Consider the following 18259-nt stretch of genomic DNA (forward strand, 5'->3'; position numbering starts at 1 on the left):
AGCAGTTCCTGGGTGCATTGAGAAGGGAGTATAAAAGGTGGGCACCATCTTAGTTCAGTGCAGAGAAGTCTGAGCAGAAGTGGCAGGGAGCAGGGGCTCTGCATGAGCTCTGCTCCGGAGGCGGGCCTAGTAACAGAGGCCCAGGCCTGGAAGAGGGAGAAGGAAGGAAGAGGAGCGGAGAAGGCTCCAGGAACGAGGAACGAAGGGATCCCAGGGGTGCGGACGGGCGAGTCGCCACCGCACGCCCGAATCCACATGCGTGGAGGGGTCAGGCCAAAGGGGGAGACCGGTCCCCGAAACTAGTGGAGGCAGGAAACGACCCTCAGCTAAAAACAGGAGGCTGTGACATTTTATGTGGCGCAGCCCCTCGCTACACCCGCTAGGAAGGCACCACATAGGGTCAGGGAAACTGGCGCCAAGTTTACCAAGAGGAGGCCCGAGGCAGCCGGACAGAAGGGTTGGTAAGAAAGGCCAGACAAAGGACACACAAAGGGGGTCCTGTGAAGCGCTCCAAAGTTATCTGGGAGTTGTCTGAGCCCCTCACCTGGTGAGCACAGTACGACGTGGGCAGCCGTTACCTGCAGACGTGGTCTGGATAATAAGAACTGTGAGTAAAGGCCCTGGACTGCATCACTGACTCCGTGTCGTTACTGCTGCTGCCCTGCACCATCACCCCCATCCTCCGCATACACTGCCCTGAGGCTATACTCCTCCCGTGGGGAGTTATGCTATGCTCTGCTGCACCCACAACACCAGCCTCAGCGGTCTGCCCTGGAGCGGCGGTTCACTCTGACCGCAATCCACGGGTGGCGTAGTCGGACATTTAAACATCAAAACCACATAAATAGTTCCGCCACTGGTTTGACCGCCCTGAGCCACGGAACCGGGTCGCCGCCACGGAGACTACAACCACCAGCATCCACCAAAAAGGGTCCGGCTCCGGGTGTCCCAAGGCCCAGGGGGCGCGTCAGAACATTTTCATCACCTTTCACAATCACCAATGGGACAAGGCAGGGATGTTCTCTGTCCCCTCTCTTATACATCCTAGTGACGGATCACCTGCTCTCATCAATTCGCCATAACCCCAATATTAGGTGGATTGAGGTGGGAGGCACCGAGTACAAGTGCTCTCTATTTGCTGATGATGTCCTAGTATATATCACTCAATCACATATATCCATCCATGCTGTTATGGCTGAAATAGATCACTTTGTTACATGGTCAAATTTTAAAATCAATGCAGCGAAGTCTGAGGCCCTCGATGTCTCCCTCCCCAAATCCATATAGGATTCCATCCAGTCCAACTTTCCCTTTGCCTGGCCCTCACAGGGTATCAAATACTTAGGAATTCCTATTCATAGAGACCTCTCCCATCTATGTTATCTTAATTTTGGGCCCTTTATTGAACAACTCCAAACAGACCACGGTTGGCAAGTTAGAACTGTAAGATTCACTACGTGAACCACTGGTGTTTTGTGGAAAAGCACATGTACACTGTGTTCCAAATTATTATGCAAAAAGTGTTTAGGAGTGATAAGGGAAGAATTTGTTTGTTTGTCAGTTAAACTCATTGATGGTGATGTGTGTCAGGGCTCTTTATATCACTGTAAGCAATTGCAGACACCTGTGCTAATTAGTTTGGCAGGTGTGTCCAATGAAAGGCAAGACTACTTAAGAAGGCTGTCTCACATTATTAAGCAGCCTACATTTTCTGCCAAAATGGGAAAGAAAAAGGATGTGTCGGCTGCTGAGAAGCAACAAATTGTGGAGTGTTTAGGTCAAGGCATGACTACAATCAACATTGTGCGATGATCAGGATGAAGTGTCTTGGCAATCAAGAAGTATGTAGCTGATTCACAGTATACATGTGTGCGTGCTGATAAGGGCAAATTGAGGACTCTTTCCTACAGGCAATTACGTCAGGTTGAAAGAGCAGCGGCAAAAAAGCCTTGTCATAGCAGCAGACAAGTTTTTGAAGCTTCTGGTGCCTCCAACGTCCCCCGAACAACAAGATGCAGGGTCCTTCAGAGGTTTGCAGCTGTGCATACGCCATCCTGTCGACCTCCTCTATCCACTTCACACAAGCAGAAACGGCTCCAGTGGGCCAAACATTACATGAAGACTGATTTCAAAACTGTTTTGTTCACGGATGAGTGCCGTGCAGCGCTCGATGGTCCAGATGGATGGAGTGGAGGATGGCTGGTTGATGGACACCCCACGCAAACACTGCTACAGCGCCAACAAGGAGGAGGTGGAGTAATGTTTTGGGCTGGAATCATGGGGAGAGAGATTGTTGGCCCCTTTAGGATCCCTGAAGGCGCTAAAGATGAACTCCATAATGTATGTGGATTTTCTCAAACAGCACTTCCTGCCATGGTTCAAGAAGAAGAACCGTGTATTTCACAGCAAGATCATTTTTTTGCATGATAATACACCATCTCATGCTGCACATAAAACATCTGCATCTCTGGCTGATATGGGCATAAAAGGGGACAAACTTATGGTGTGACCCCCATGCTCCCCTGACCTCTACCCCATTCAGAACCTTTGGAGCATCATTAAAAGGAGTGTCTATGATGGCGGGAGGCAGTTCACATCTAAGCAACAGCTCTGGGAGGGTATTCTGTCCTCATGCAAAACAATTGAAGCAGAAACCATCCAAAACCTGACAAATTCAATGGACGAGAGAGTTCAGAAGCTCCTTTCAAACAAGGGGTCCTATGTGAAAATGTAACATCACCTAGAATAAAGTTTTGAGTTGAAAACTGTTTGATTTCAGTTTCTAACAACCTGCTAATGCTTATAATTTCAAAAATGACCATTTTTTTGGTCTTTATTAAAATGAAAAGGTTGATCGAAAAGTTTGGGGGATCTAAGAGTGTGGCAACCCAGTAGTCATGATTACTTCGAATTCTGACAATATGAGGGTCATGCTGCAGGTAGTGCAGCAAGAAGGCACTTATGTGTCTTGCGCATCTCGGAGCCCCAAAATTATTTTCCGGGCTAGATGCAGCTAAAAATTATTATTAATTTTAAATCTGGTGAAGCTTTGGTATAGATGGCCTAATAGGATCAGTGCTGCACACTGCTACAAAGCCCAAATTATTTTCCAGTCAAGATACAGATAAACATGATTAGTAATTTTAAATCTGGTGGAGCTTATTATAGATGGCCTAATAGAATCAGTGCTGCACACTGCTACAAAGCCCAAATTATTTTCCAGCCAAGATACAGATAAACATGATTAGTAATTTGAAAGCTTAAAACGGTTGGTAGGGTGATTTTATCCAATCATCAAGCTTTTACTGTCCCCAGGATGACACAGGGGTAGAAAAGTCGTTTCGGATCCATGATTTGTTCATCTTTATGAACGTGAGTCTGTCTACATTATCAGTGGAGAGCCGCATGCGCTTATCTGTCAGCACACCACCAGCAGCGCTGAACACACGTTCAGACAGAACGCTGGCTGCGGGGCATGACAAGATCTCCAAGGCGTAAGTGGCTAGCTCCGGCCATTTATCCAGATTGGAAGCCCAAAAAGAGCAAGGGTCCAGTGACACAGTCATGGCTTCAATGTTTACTTGGAGATACTCCTGTACCATCGTCTCTAGGCGTTGACTATGTGTCAGACTTCTTGTCTCCTGTGGCCTTGCAAAGGATGGGCTAAAAAAGTGGTGAAATTATTCCGCAAAATTGATGTTACCAGCAGATACTGTGGTTCTGTTACGGTTTGAGTGCTGAACACTTGACGGTCCCACGGTTGGCAAGTTGGAACTGTGAGATTCACTACGTGCACCACTGGTATTTTGTGGAAAAGCACATGTAAGATTCTGCAACAGTCTCTGCTGATACTCCTGCATGCGTGCATCCCTTTCTATGGCAGGAATAATTTCTGCAAATTTACTTTTGTACCAGGGATCTAACAGTGTGGCAACCCAGTAGTCAGGATTATTTCTAATTCTCACAATTCGAGGGTCATGTTGCAGGTAGTGCAGCAAGAAGGCACTCATGTGTGTTGCGCATCCAGGAGCACCAAGTCCCTGTTGTGTTGGTGGCGAGGTAACAATCATGCTTCCTTCCTCTGTCCTCTCCCCCCAACCTCGCACAACAGAAATGTGATCAAGGTCTCCCTCATCTGATGAGTCTTCCATCAGTTCGTCCTCCACTTCTTCCTGGGCTCCTGCACCTTCCTCACTAGTTTGGCTGCTACCATGCGCCCTGGTAAAACCATCTCCCCCACCCTCACATGCTTGCCGCCTTGGTGCTGCCGACCGTCTGGACCTTGCAGATGTTAGCCCTTCCGCATACAACTCCTCCTCCTCCACTTCCTCCACCTCCTCTTGTGCCACCACCTGACTCCGAATTCTGTTTAACATGTGCTCCAGCATGTAAATCACCGGAATAGTCATGCTGATAATGGCATCGTCAGCACTAAACATCTTCGTCGCCATTTCAAAACTGTGCAGAAGGGTGCATAGGTCCCTGATCTGAGACCACTCCTCCAGCGTGATTTGCCCCACCTCTGGATCTCGTTGGCTCAGGCTATACGTCAGAACGTATTGCACCAGGGCTTGTCGGTGCTGCCACAGTCGCTGCAACATGTGCAGAGTTGAATTCCACCGGGTAGGCACATCGCATTTTAGCCGGTGAAGTGGCAGGCCCAACGACTTCTGTAGAGATGTAAGTCGCTGAGCTGCGGGATGCGAACGGCGGAAGTGAGCACACAGCGACCGTGCCCTCTGCAGAAGGCCATCTAGTCTGGGATAGTGGGCTAAAAATTGCTGGACAACCAGGTTCAACACGTGAGCCATACAAGGCACGTGTGTGACATTGCCCCGGCGAAGGGCCGCACCCAGGTTTGCAGCATTGTCGCACACGGCCTTCCCTGGTTTCAGGTCCAGTGGAGACAACCATTCATGAAATTGGTTCTCCAGAGCTGACCACAACTCCTCAGCTGTGTGACTCACATTTCCCAGACATTTCAATGTAAAAACCGCCTGATGACGTTGAGCCCTACTGCCAGCATAGTAAGGAGGTGTGCAGGATCCCTTCTGCGCAGTTAGAAAGCTTGTGGCATGACCAGACAGGCTTTGGGTGCAGGTGGAAGACCGAGAGGAGGTTGAGGAGGCAGAAGCAGTGGAGGAACTTTGACATAAAGAGGATTGACGCACAACTCGTGGGGACGGCAAGACTTGGACAGCAGCCCCTTGTCCTGCTGTCACCATAGTTACCCAGTGCCCAGTCAGCGACATGTAACGCCCCTGTCCATGCCTACTCGTCCAAGTGTCTGTGGTGAAATGCACCCTGTCACACACAGAGTTTCTCAAAGAAGCGGTGATGTTGTGTGCGACATGCTGGTGTAGCGCAGGCACACCTTTCTTTGAGAAGTAGTGCCGACTGGGCATCTGGTACTGGGGCACTGCGACGGACATAAGGTCTCGAAAATCCTCTGTGTCCACCAGGCGGAAAGGCAGCATTTCTGTAGCCAAGAGCTTGCAGATGGTGAAATTCAACCTCTTAGCTTTCTCATGGCTAGGAGGAAATGGTCTTTTACTTGTCCACATCTGAGGGACCGAGGGCCGGCTATTGTGCTTAGACGGGGTTGATAAGGGTGTCCCCGGCAAACTGCCGGTCTGTGAGGAAGATGCAGGCGGACATGTTAGGTTGCCTTGATCCAAAGGTGGTGCTATCGATGTCGGACAGCGCTCAACACCAGCTGGTGTTACCACCTCCAAAGAAAATGATGACCTGCCAATCACGCTGGCTGTTGCGGGTAAAGAGGTGGCAGGTCTGCGCCCCAAAACAGGTGTGACTGCTGTCCTCCCAGTCACAGAGGATGAAGAGGCCGCGGATGCACAAGATATGGCAGACGGTGGTTGGCCCGGCCGGCTAGGCCGCATTGTAGCACACTGAGCTTCCCACTGCAACTTATGCTTCATGTCCATGTGCCGGTTCATGCATGAAGTACTCAAACTATGTATTTTTTGGCCTCTACTTAGCTTTTGCTGACAAATGTTACAGATAACACGAGTTGGGTCATCTTTATCGATCTGAAAAAATGCCCAGGCTATGCAAGGCTTAGCACCCATGCGACCTGAAGAGCCACCACGACTTGTGAGAGGCAGAGTTGTGTTTGAGGATGCAGTTGTTGACGTGCTTCCAGTACTACGTCTCTGTCCAGGAAGGCGCAACCTGACCTCGTCGTCACTAGCATCTTCCTCCACCTCCTCTGCTGACCTCATCTCTTGGCTGACTGTGGGTTGACAGTAAGTGGGATCTCCAACCTCATCATCATCACCCTGTGCGTTATCACACCCGTCGTCCTCAGAGCCAACCTGTTCCTGCCCTGACAAAAAACTAAAGTTGTCGCTCCAACCAGGTATTTGAGTCTTATCATCGTCTTCCTCATTGTCTCCACCAACAGGAGTTACAGTTTGGGAATGAGGGTCTACATTATGGTCAGAACCTTCTGCGTCTGGTCCTGGATCCGACTCATAAAGATTCTGGGCATCAGTGCAGATCATTTCCTCGTCTGGATTCACAGAAGCGCTGGAGTCGACCTCTGATTCCCAGGCTATAGTATGAGTAAACAGCTCTGCAGACTCAACCATCTGTTCTACCTCATACTCAGACGGGCAGCTGGAGATTTGGGAGCTGTGAGGAAGCAAGTGCGATTGGGGTGACACTAATAGAACAAGTCCCACACACAGCTAGAAGCCCAAATATTTTTTCAGAGGTAGATGCAGAAAAATTTTTTATTCAGTTTGCAACCTGATGGAGGTCTGTATAGATGGATTAATAGAACAAGTCCCACACACAGCTACAAGCCCAATATTTTTTCAGAGGTAGATGCAGAAAAAAAATATATTCAGCTTGCAACCTGATGGAGGTCAGTATAGATGGACTAATAGAGAAAGTCCCACACACTGCTAGAAGGCCAAATATTTTTTCAGAGCTAGATGCAGAACAAAATTATATTCAGTTTGCAACCTGATGGAGGTCTGTATAGATGGATTAATAGAACAAGTCCCACACACAGCTAGAAGCCCAAATATTTTTTCAGAGGTAGATGCAGATAAAAATTATTTTTAATTTGCAACCTGATGGAGGTCAGTATAGATGGACTAATAGAGAAAGTCCCACACACTGCTAGAAGGCCAAATATTTTTTCAGAGCTTGATGCAGATAAAAATTATTTTTAATTTGCAACCTGATGGAGGTCACTATAGATGGACTAATAGAGAAAGTCCCACACACTGCTAGAAGGCCAAATATTTTTTCAGAGCTAGATGCAGATAAAAATTATATTCAATTTGCAACCTGATGGAGGTCAGTATAGATGGACTAATAGAACAAGTCCCACACACAGCTAGAAGCCCAAATATTTTTTCAGAGGTACTGTAGATGCAGATAAAAATTATTTTTAATTTGCAACCTGATGAAGGTCGGTATAGATGGACTAATACAACAAGTCCCACACACAGCTAGAAGCCCAATATTTTTTCAGAGGTAGATGCAGAAAAAAATATATTCAGTTTGCAACCTGATGGAGGTCAGTATAGATGGAGTAATAGAACAAGTCCCACACACAGCTAGAAGCCCAAATATTTTTTCAGAGGTAGATGCAGATAAAAATTATTTTTAATTTGCAACCTGATGGAGGTCAGTATAGATGGACTAATAGAGAAAGTCCCACACACTGCTAGAAGGCCAAATATTTTTTCAGAGCTAGATGCAGATAAAAATTATATTCAATTTGCAACCTGATGGAGGTCAGTATAGATGGACTAATAGAGAAAGTCCCACACACTGCTAGAAGGCCAAATATTTTTTCAGAGCTAGATGCAGATAAAAATTATATTCAATTTGCAACCTGATGGAGGTCAGTATAGATGGACTAATAGAACAAGTCCCACACACAGCTAGAAGCCCAAATATTTTTTCAAAGGTAGATGCAGATAAAAATTATTTTTAATTTGCAACCTGATGGAGGTCAGTATAGATGGACTAATAGAGAAAGTCCCACACACTGCTAGAAGGCCAAATATTTTTTCAGAGCTAGATGCAGATAAAAATTATATTCAATTTGCAACCTGATGGAGGTCAGTATAGATGGACTAATAGAGAAAGTCCCACACACTGCTAGAAGGCCAAATATTTTTTCAGAGCTAGATGCAGATAAAAATTATATTCAATTTGCAACCTGATGGAGGTCAGTATAGATGGACTAATAGAACAAGTCCCACACACAGCTAGAAGCCCAAATATTTTTTCAGAGGTACTGTAGATGCAGAAAAAAATATATTCAGTTTGCAACCTGATGGAGGTCTGTATAGATGGATTAATAGAACAAGTCCCACACACAGCTAGAAGCCCAATATTTTTTCAGAGGTAGATGCAGAAAAAAATATATTCAGTTTGCAACCTGATGGAGGTCAGTATAGATGGACTAATACAACAAGTCCCACACACAGCTAGAAGCCCAATATTTTTTCAGAGGTAGATGCAGAAAAAAATATATTCAGTTTGCAACCTGATGGAGGTCAGTATAGATGGATTAATAGAACAAGTCCCACACACAGCTAGAAGCCCAATATTTTTTCAGAGGTAGATGCAGAAAAAAATATATTCAGTTTGCAACCTGATGGAGGTCAGTATAGATGGACTAATACAACAAGTCCCACACACAGCTAGAAGCCCAATATTTTTTCAGAGCTAGATGCAAAAAAAAATTATATTCAATTTGCAACCTGATGGAGGTCAGTATAGATGGACTAATAGAATGATGCTATGCCCAAAAGATTTTACTTCACTAGGTGCAGTAAAAAAATTGGTATTCTATACACAGGTGGTATATCTTGCAACACAGATAGGCTACTCCACTGACTAACACACTCTGCAATAGGCCAAAAAGGATTAGCTTTGCTAGATTCAGCCAAATGCTGTGAAAAAAACTTGCACAGCACTGGCACAGACCTGCCTGTCAAAAACTGATAGGAACTGATGTAACCTAGTCCTGAAAAGGACTCCAATTACAATTAGTCTTTACTCCCACAATCTATCTATTTAAGAGCACAGACCTGCCTGATAAAAGTCGTAGGAAATGCTGTAACCTAGTCCTTAAAAGGACTGCAATCACAACTATTCCCTACTCCCAAGCTATCTGTAGATTTGTGCGAAAATTTGCTTGAAATTAACAAGGTATAGCGCACACAGCAACAGCGGTGCCGTCTAACACGCAGCTGCAGCAGTAAGAAAATGGTGGCGACGGGGAAAATGGCTTGGTCTTATAGGGCAAGGACATGTGACATACACTGCCAATGACACATGCCCTTGCTTGTGTGAAGAAAAGCACTTCGCTCCGTGTGTGCGCTGCTGATAGGCTGACAGATTGCACCTCCCCACTGTAAATGCGGGAAAGAGAAAAAAAAAATGGAGATCTTCATTGTTCCTGCAGAGATCCATCCCCTGCCCCTCCCCCCACCCCGCTGTACACTCAAACTGCGTATTAACATTAATTTTCATCATTACTGAGAAAAAATCCAGTTATGATTTTGGTGCACGAACAGTTATCGAACATAACCTCGAACAGCCGAATTTTTCTCAAATTGTTCGTGTTCGCCGAACGGCTCGAACACCGCCCAAAACAGCTCGAATTTGAGATTGGCGAACAGTTCGAGTAGAACAACGCTCATCTCTAATCCCTACATGAAATAGTACTAAACTTCAATATTATAAGTAACTGTATGCAAAATTATAATAATACGCAACTCTGGTGTATTACATATTGATATTCATCTCAACGCTCCAAGTCACCCGTTTCCAATCTCCTACTCTCCACTTTTCGTACTTTTTTGTAAACTCGAACTGACGCTTTGTATGACAATATTGAGGTGGAAGCTTATTCACCTTTTTCAGGCCACCATTCCAGACTTGTGTAACGTACGTCGCACGGTGCTTGCATGGATGTCTATGTTCTCACTATTGTGAAGCATACAAGCCACCTCTACTGCAGTGTTTGTCCCGCCAGATCTGATAGACCTTGTGATAAGCTGACTTGCTGACGTCGATATTTTGCCTGGATGTCCACCTCTTGGCTTTAGAATAGGTGAATGGGCTTCATTTCATTTTCTTCCAACCGTCATGGCACTCACATGATGCAGTTTGGCAATTTTCTTGGACGAGGGGCCGCTATCAATGAGCTGGATGATGCGGTTTCACTCTTCTTGGGAAATCTTCTTCATGGCTGCTCCTCGATTCGAACCAGTGACCTTTCGCTTGGAAATCAACCTAATAACATACTGAGATATTAGGGAATCTGAGAACACGTTGTAATTTGTAATATACAGGAAGAAAAAGATTTTTCCACCACGAGGAGCAAAACAGTAACAATGCAGTGACATGACAAGAATCTGCATAAGTAATCATATGCAAAATAGTTGTAAGTCAAGTGAGATAGCCAAGATGATTGTCTATAAAATGATGGTAGTCTCACGTTTGAAGCAGTAGTGGATAGTGGGACATGGAGCCTGAAAGTCGAAAGTTCAAAACATTGTTACCCTTTTGCTTGTCAGTGTATATACAGTGGCATGTAAAAGTTTGGACACCCCTGGTCAAAATTACTGTTAATATGAACAGTTAAGCAAGTTGAAGATGAAATGATTTCTAAAAGGGCTAAAGTTAAAAAGTTTTGGCACCCTGCATGGTTAGTACCTAGTAGCACCCCCTTTTGCAAGTATCACAGCTTGTAAACGCTTTTTGTAGCCAGCTAAGAGTGTTTTAATTCTTGTTTGAGGGATTTTCATCCATTCTTCCATCCACTCCTTGGAAAATTCTTCTAATTCTGTGAGATTCCTGGGTCGTGTACATGCACTGCTATTTTGAGGTCTAGCCACAGATTGATGTTCAGATCAATGATGTTCAGATCAAGGGATTGTGAGGGCCATTGTAAAACCTTCAGCTTGTGCCTTTTGAGGAAGTCTATTGTGGATTTTGACGTGTGTTTTGGATCATGATCCATTTGTAGAAGTCAAATTCAGCTTTTTTACAGATGGTGCTTTGTTTGCATCAAGAATTTGTTGAAATTTCATTGAATCAATTTTTCTATCTACCCATGAAATGTTCCCCATGCCATTGGCTGTAACAAAAATGTGATTCTGAATTTTTTGGTGAGGACGCAGGAGAGGTTTTCTTCTGATGACTCTTCCATAAAGGCCATATTTGTGCAGGTGTCTCTGAACAGTTATTGAACATAATATTGATCAGAAAAGACCTAGGCGATGTCTCTGCAAATCTCTTGATGCCAAACCTGAGCCATCAATCCACTGAGCCCATAGCTTCTCGAACTTAGTAATGGTGTTTCTCTTCAAATAAATACCCCTTTCCAAGTTCACTAACCAATTAATTTTATTTATGAATTATAAATAATATTGGTCTGATATGCAGTATTGGGCTAATAATTTCCTGACATAAAGCGGACATAAAGCCTGACTGATCGGTGAGCACTACAGTGAATAAAACTTTGTTTTGTCTAGGACTTTTGCTATTATCTTGATGTCTGTTAATAAAACAAATATAGGCTCGTAGCAATCGGGGAGCAATGGGTCTTTGCCTGGTTTGGGTATAACTACGATCACTGCTTCTTGCATTGAGCAAGGTAGTGCCCCCCATTTAACAGCCTCCTGGAAAATACTCAGTAGTTGAGGCAATAGGATATCCCCACATTTCTTATATGTCTCAGTGGGGAGTCCATCTGAGCACAGTGATTTGTTATGAACCATAGAGGACACCGCTATCTGTAATTCTTCCAATAGGAGTGAACTGTTTAAATACTTTTGGTCAGCCACAGAGAAACAGGGGAGATCAATTGCCTCCATATATGACAGAATCTGATTTCTAGTAGAGTGGATTTTAGATCTGTACAGATCTTGATAAAACTCCAAATAGACATTTAAATACTGGTCAGGGAGATTAACTATTGCGCCCCCCTTTGTCCCTTAAAGCCCCTATGCTCTGAATTATTAACCTGTGAGAAACACCCTCTTGGTAAAGACCATAAAAATTAGCACTAAATAAAAATGCTCATGTACATTATGTGGAACCATAAGGAACATTTTTTTTTAAATTATACTTAATAATCAGGGGAACACAGAAATAAAATAAGAGTGAAAAATTGGTCACTTTTGATCTGTTGACAGCTTTAACAAACAATAAACCTGTTTCTACTCCTCAAATAGGGATACACAAACCACCACTTTCCAAAAAGCCATAGCTTCTTCTTTATACACCGCATCCTGCAATTAAAGACTAGCAGGGCAGGCATATGCCCCCTAAAAGGGATAATTTTTTAACTATTTTTAATTTTAATCAACACATAAAAATGTCAGTGCAGTGCGTTATTAACCCCTTCAGTTCCTGGGATTTTTTTTTTAACGCATTCATTTTTTCTTTATGCTGTTCCAAGAGACATAACATTTTTATTTTTCCATCGACATAGCATATGTATATGAGGGCTTTTGTGAGTGTGTGTGTTTCTCTGTGTGTATATGACGAGTTGTAGTTTTGAATAAAACTTCATACTTTTCTTAGTGACCGATGACAAAAACGTAGATCATAGGTCATTAAGGAGTTAAACAGGCTGTTGGTCACTTTTGGTTACTCATAGCATTATATGTTGAGGTCACTTGGACGTTGTTAAGGCTTTCTTTATGTTAAAAAGCTCAGAAGGGCTTCAATAAAGTCCTAGTAGATCTCAGAGTGTTACACATATCTTTTTCATGCAATTGAAGACTTTTCAGTATTGCGAATTATTGCTAATATATTGGACTAAGCTAGCAAATTCAAAATTCCAAAAATTCGCTCATCTCTAGTAAGTAGCAAACGGCAACTTCTTCTTGCCAAAGAGAATGTCAATTTATAATTGTTCTTCTTCCTGCAAATATAATCATCCTATTGCTGCAGGGAATTGAAAATGTTGCACTCATAAAGCTAAGGCATTATAAACATACAAGAGCTAGGGGAATTTTTTTTTTCTCAAATGAGAAGGATGTATACTAGTGTTGAGCGAGCATGCTCGACACTGCTCAGTACTCGCCCGGGCATCACGCTACTCGGGATGTTCGGCGAGCACCGAGCATTTCCGGGTTACTCGGGCAGGAGCTCGGGTCTCCGCCCTGCATGTTTGGTTCTCTTTACAGAGTCAATGAACATGCAGGGATTGCCAGCCAGTCACTGTAATGCCGCAGCCATGTTGTTTGTGGGCATTACAGTGATTGGCTGGCCGCACAGCGTCACTTCGAGTATTTAAAACCGGGCGCCGCCATCTTGGACACAGTCGCTCCGGATTAGACAGTGTAGGGACAGCGCTGCTGAGCTAGGGAGAGATTTTTCCTGTGAAATAGTTAGTGTAGGGTCTGTAAAGGCTGCCAGAACAAACAAACAGTCCTTCTCAGGACTAATATCCATCCCAGATATCAGGCAGGCAGGCAGGCTGTATAGGAGACGCAGTGGTTATACCAGCAAACCTGCACTACAGTCCTGTGTGCTCCTGTTTCTGAAATTGCTGGACTTAGCTCCAGGTCTCGGGGGCCAGTAAAAATCCTTTTTTTTTCATCTAAATCCTCTTTTTTTTTCCTCCTTCACACTGTACAAATACCCGTCTTATTAACCTATTGGTGTCGTACCCCCCCCCCCCAAAAAAAAAGTGTGTCTCTGATTTTTCAGACACAAATATATCTGTTGAAAAGAGTCTGGTATAGACCACAGAAACAGAAGTGTGGTTTTGCAGTTCCGTGGGTCAAATCTCTGTATTATCCAGTTTTGGGCCTTTTGTATATAAAAAAAAAACAGTTTATGTGTGTCGCTCACTGTTCAGCCGCAAATCTATATATTTAAACAAGTCTGGTATACATCAGTAAATTATAACTGTGATTTTGCTGTTCCATGGTAAAAAATCTCTATTATCCTGTTTTTCGCTTTTTTTGCCTTAAAAAAAAACAGTAGTGTCTCCTGACTGTTCTGACACAAAAATATATCTGTTGAAAATAGTCTGTTGTAGGCCCGACAAATCAAAGTGTGGTTTTTCAGTTCCACGGGTCAAATCTCTGTATTATCCATTTTTGGGCCCTTTGTATCTAAAAAAAACCAGTTTGAGTGTGTCGCTCACGTTCAGCCGCAAATCTATATATTTAAAAAAGTCTGGTGTACACACCAGTAAATTAAAACTGTGTTTTTGCTGTTCCACGGTAAAAATTCTCTATTATCCTGTTTTTCGCATTTTTTGCCTTCAAAAAAAACAGTAATGTCTCCTGACTGTTCTGACACAAAAATATATCTGTTGAAAATAGTCTGTTGTAGGCCCGACAAATCCCAGTGTGGTTTTGCAGTTCCACGGGTCAAATCTCTGTAGTATCCAGTTTTGGACCTTTTGTATATAAAAAAAAAACAGTTTGAGTGAGTCGCTCACTGTTCAGCCGCAAATCTATATATTTAAAAAAGTCTGGTATACACCAGTAAATTAAAACTGTGGTTTTGCTGTTCCACGGTAAAAATCTCTATTATCCTGCTTTTCGCATTTTTTGCAGTTAAAAAAAAAATGTAATCGTGTCTCCCTGATTGTCCAGACACAAAAATATATCTGTTGAAAATAGTCTGTTGTAGGCCCGACAAATCCCAGTGTGGTTTTGCAGTTCCACGGATCAAATCTCTGTAGTATCCAGTTTTGGGCCTTTTGTATCTAAAAAAACCAGTTTGAGTGTGTCGCTCACTATTCAGCCGCAAATATATATATTTAAAATTTTATGGTATACCCCAGTAAACAATAACTGTGGTTTTGCCATTCCATGGTAAAAAATCTCTATTATTCAGGTTTTGGTATTTTTTCCGTAAAGAAAAACAGTAATAGTTTATCCCTGATTGTTCTGATTGTTTAAAAGAGTCGGGTGTAGGCCAGAGAAATAGAACTGTGGTTTTCCTCTTCCACGGTTCTAATCTCCTTTTTATTACCCTTTTTCCATTGATAGTGTGAGTGTAAGCTATTTTACTTCCTTTACAATGGGCAAGGTGCATGGCAAGGGATGTGGAAGTGGACGTTCTGGTCATGGTGCGTGCAGAGGACGGGGCCGTGGCCAAGATGAAAATGTGCCACAACCAACAGCCACATCTTCTCACTCCCACTTCTTGACCGAATTACTAGGGAAGCACAGAACAACACCAGTATTGCGAACTGATCAGTGTGAACAGGTTATTAATTGCATAGCAGATAATACTTCCAGTTACCTGAGCACCACCACCTCCGGTCTGTCTTCCACACGGTCAAATGTTAGTAGCCGTGAGTCTCGACCGCATACTCCTCCTCACCCTGATGCTCCTTCCACCCACCATGCCGAGTGTCGTCAGACACCAACTGATCCCACACTTGGACACTCTGAAGAGCTGTTTACTGGTCCATTTCCATATTTGTGCCCCTCGCCTGCTCCGCTTGAAGTGGTGGAAGAGGAAATCCTATGTAGCGATGCTCAAATATTTGAACAGCCACGGCCACTGGAAGTCGATGCTGGCAATTTGTCACAAGAGGTGGACGATGACGAGACACAATTGCCAGGAAGTGAGGAGGAGGATCGTGGTGCGCAAGTGGAAGAGGAGGAGGTGGTGGATGATCTAGTAACTGACCCAACGTGGCAGGAGGACATGCAGAGTGAGGCCAGCAGCACACAGGGGGAGGGTGGCAGAGTACCCCAACAGGCAGGAAGAAGCAGTGTGGTGGCCGCAGAGAGAAAGCGACCAACCGTTCCCCGTAACACCAACACGAGGGACGTTGCCAGTACAACCGGTAGGTCTTCCAGAGTCAGGAATTTTTTAAAGACTCTGCTGATACCCCAAAAAGGCCATTTGTACCACCTGCCATGCCAGCATCAGCAGGGGTGACAAAACTACCAGCCTGACCACCACCAGCATGATCAGCCACATGGCAGCAAAGCACCCGACTTTGTGGGACGAACCCCAAGGTCCACGACAAGTGTCAGCGGGTGTCACCACTGCTTCTTCCACTGTTGTGCGTGCAATAGAACCCCCAGTTGTGTGTGCAAGGCAATCCCCTGCATGTAAAGATGCCCCCTCCTCTCAGTCTTCACTTGTTATGGCAGTTTCTCAAGAAACAGGATCAACGTCCATGTCCACGTCCCACCGCAGCGTTCAATTGTCCATATCCCAGACCTTTGAACGAAAGCGGAAATTGGCAACTAACACCCCACAGGCCACAGTCCTAAATTCGCACAATTCACGACTGCTTGCGTTGGAAATGCTGCCATTTAGGCTGGTGGAGACGGAATCCTTCCGCAACCTTATGGCGGTGGCCGTCCCTCGGTACTCGGTCCCCAGCCGACACTATTTTGCCCGGTTTGCCATCCCCGCACTACACAAGCACGTGTCCCAAAACATCTGCCGTGCCCTCAACAACGCAGTTACTGGGAGAGTCCACCTGACAACGGACACGTGGACAAGTGCTTGTGGCCAGGGACGGTACATCTCCCTGACGGCACACTGGGTAAACATAGTGGAAGCCGGGACCCAGTCGGACCTTGGGACGGAACACATACTCCTCACACCGAGGATTGCGGGCCCTATATCAGTCAGAGTTGCCCCCACAGTGTACAGCTCCTGCGCATCATCCTCCTCCTCCTCCTCATGCTCAGCCTCCATCTCAGATATCACCACATCAGTTACAAGCTGGAAGCACTGCAGTACTGCCTCCGCCAAGCAGCAACAAGCTGTGCTGAAACTCATAAGCTTAGGTGATAAACCTCACACTGCTTGTGAGTTGTGGACAGCTGTGAAAGAGCAGGCAGATCTGTGGCTGAGACCGCTGAACCTACATCCAGGCATGGTCTTGTGTGACAGTGCCCGTAACCTGGTGGTGGCTCTGAGACGAGGCGAGATCACACACGTACCATGCCTGGCTCATGTGCTTAACCTCGTGGTTCAGCAGTTTCTTAAATCGTACCCCGAGTTGCCAGATCTGCTCGTGAAAGTACGCCGTCTGTCAGCTAATTTTTGCAAGTCGGCTACAGCGTCCGCCGCCCTTGCTGTGGAACTCTACCCTCCACATGTTGCAAAGGATTTGTGAGCAGAAGAGAGCAGTTGTGGAGTACCAGCTGCAACAAGGCTGTCGATATTCAGGTCAGACTCCACACATAAGACCTCAGGAGTGGACCTGGATTTCTGACAAATGTACCATCCTGACAAACTTTGAGGAGGCCACCAAGATGGTGAGTGGCGATGACGCCATCATTAGTGTCAGCATCCCACTGGTCTGTCTTTTGCAATGCTCTCTGCAGAGAATTAAAGAGGAGGCATTGCAGCCAAAGTATGATGAGATGGATCAAGAAGCCGTAGCGGGCGATTACACACAGCCCAGCCTCATCTCATCCCAACGTGCATTGGGGGACAATGAGGGAGAGGAGGAGGAGGAGGAAGAACAGCAGCTGGTATCATGCGCTGTAGACGGTAGTACCTCTACAACTGTCATACCGTCGATTCAGCGTGGGTGGCCTGAGGACGGGGGTGGGGAGGGGGAGGAGGAGGAGGAGGAGGAGAGCATGGTCAGTCGTCATCTTGGTGAGGACACGGAAATCTTGCCCGTTACCAGTCTGGCACGCATGGCTGACTTTATGTTACGCTGCCTTAACCGTGACCCTCGCATTGTCAAACTGTTGGGTGACAGTCATTACTGATTAGTGACACTTGTAGACCCCCGCTACAAGGAGAACTTTCACTCTCTTGTTCCTGAGGTGGAGAGGTCTACAAAAATGGGGCAGTACCAGAAGGCCCTTGCTGCAGAACTGTTAAAAAAATTCCCATCTGAAGACGCTAGCGGCAGAGGTCACAGTTCGTTGTTGCCCAACCAAGGCGTACATGCGAGAGAGACGCAACTCCAATCCAGCAGAGGCAGGGGAACACTGTCAACGTTCTGGGATAGTTTTCTCAGACCCTCCCTTCGGACAGACCCTGAGGCGTTGGATACTCTCACAAGGAGTGGAAAGTTTCAAAAGATGGTAAGGGAGTACCTTGCCGACCGTACCAGCGTCCTCCGTGATTCCTCTGTGCCTTTTAATTATTGGGTATCCAAGCTGGACACTTGGAATGAACTCGCTCTGTACACCTTGGAAGTCCTGGCCTGCCCTGTCACTAGCGTGTTATCGGAGCGTGTTTTTAGTGCCGCTGGGGGAATTATAACTGATAAGCGCACTCGCCTGTCAACTGA

This window comes from Phyllobates terribilis, unplaced genomic scaffold, assembly GCF_046119375.1.
Source record: "Phyllobates terribilis strain yellow unplaced genomic scaffold, ASM4611937v1 Scaffold_2__4_contigs__length_985480577, whole genome shotgun sequence".
Lineage (NCBI taxonomy): Eukaryota > Metazoa > Chordata > Amphibia > Anura > Dendrobatidae > Phyllobates > Phyllobates terribilis.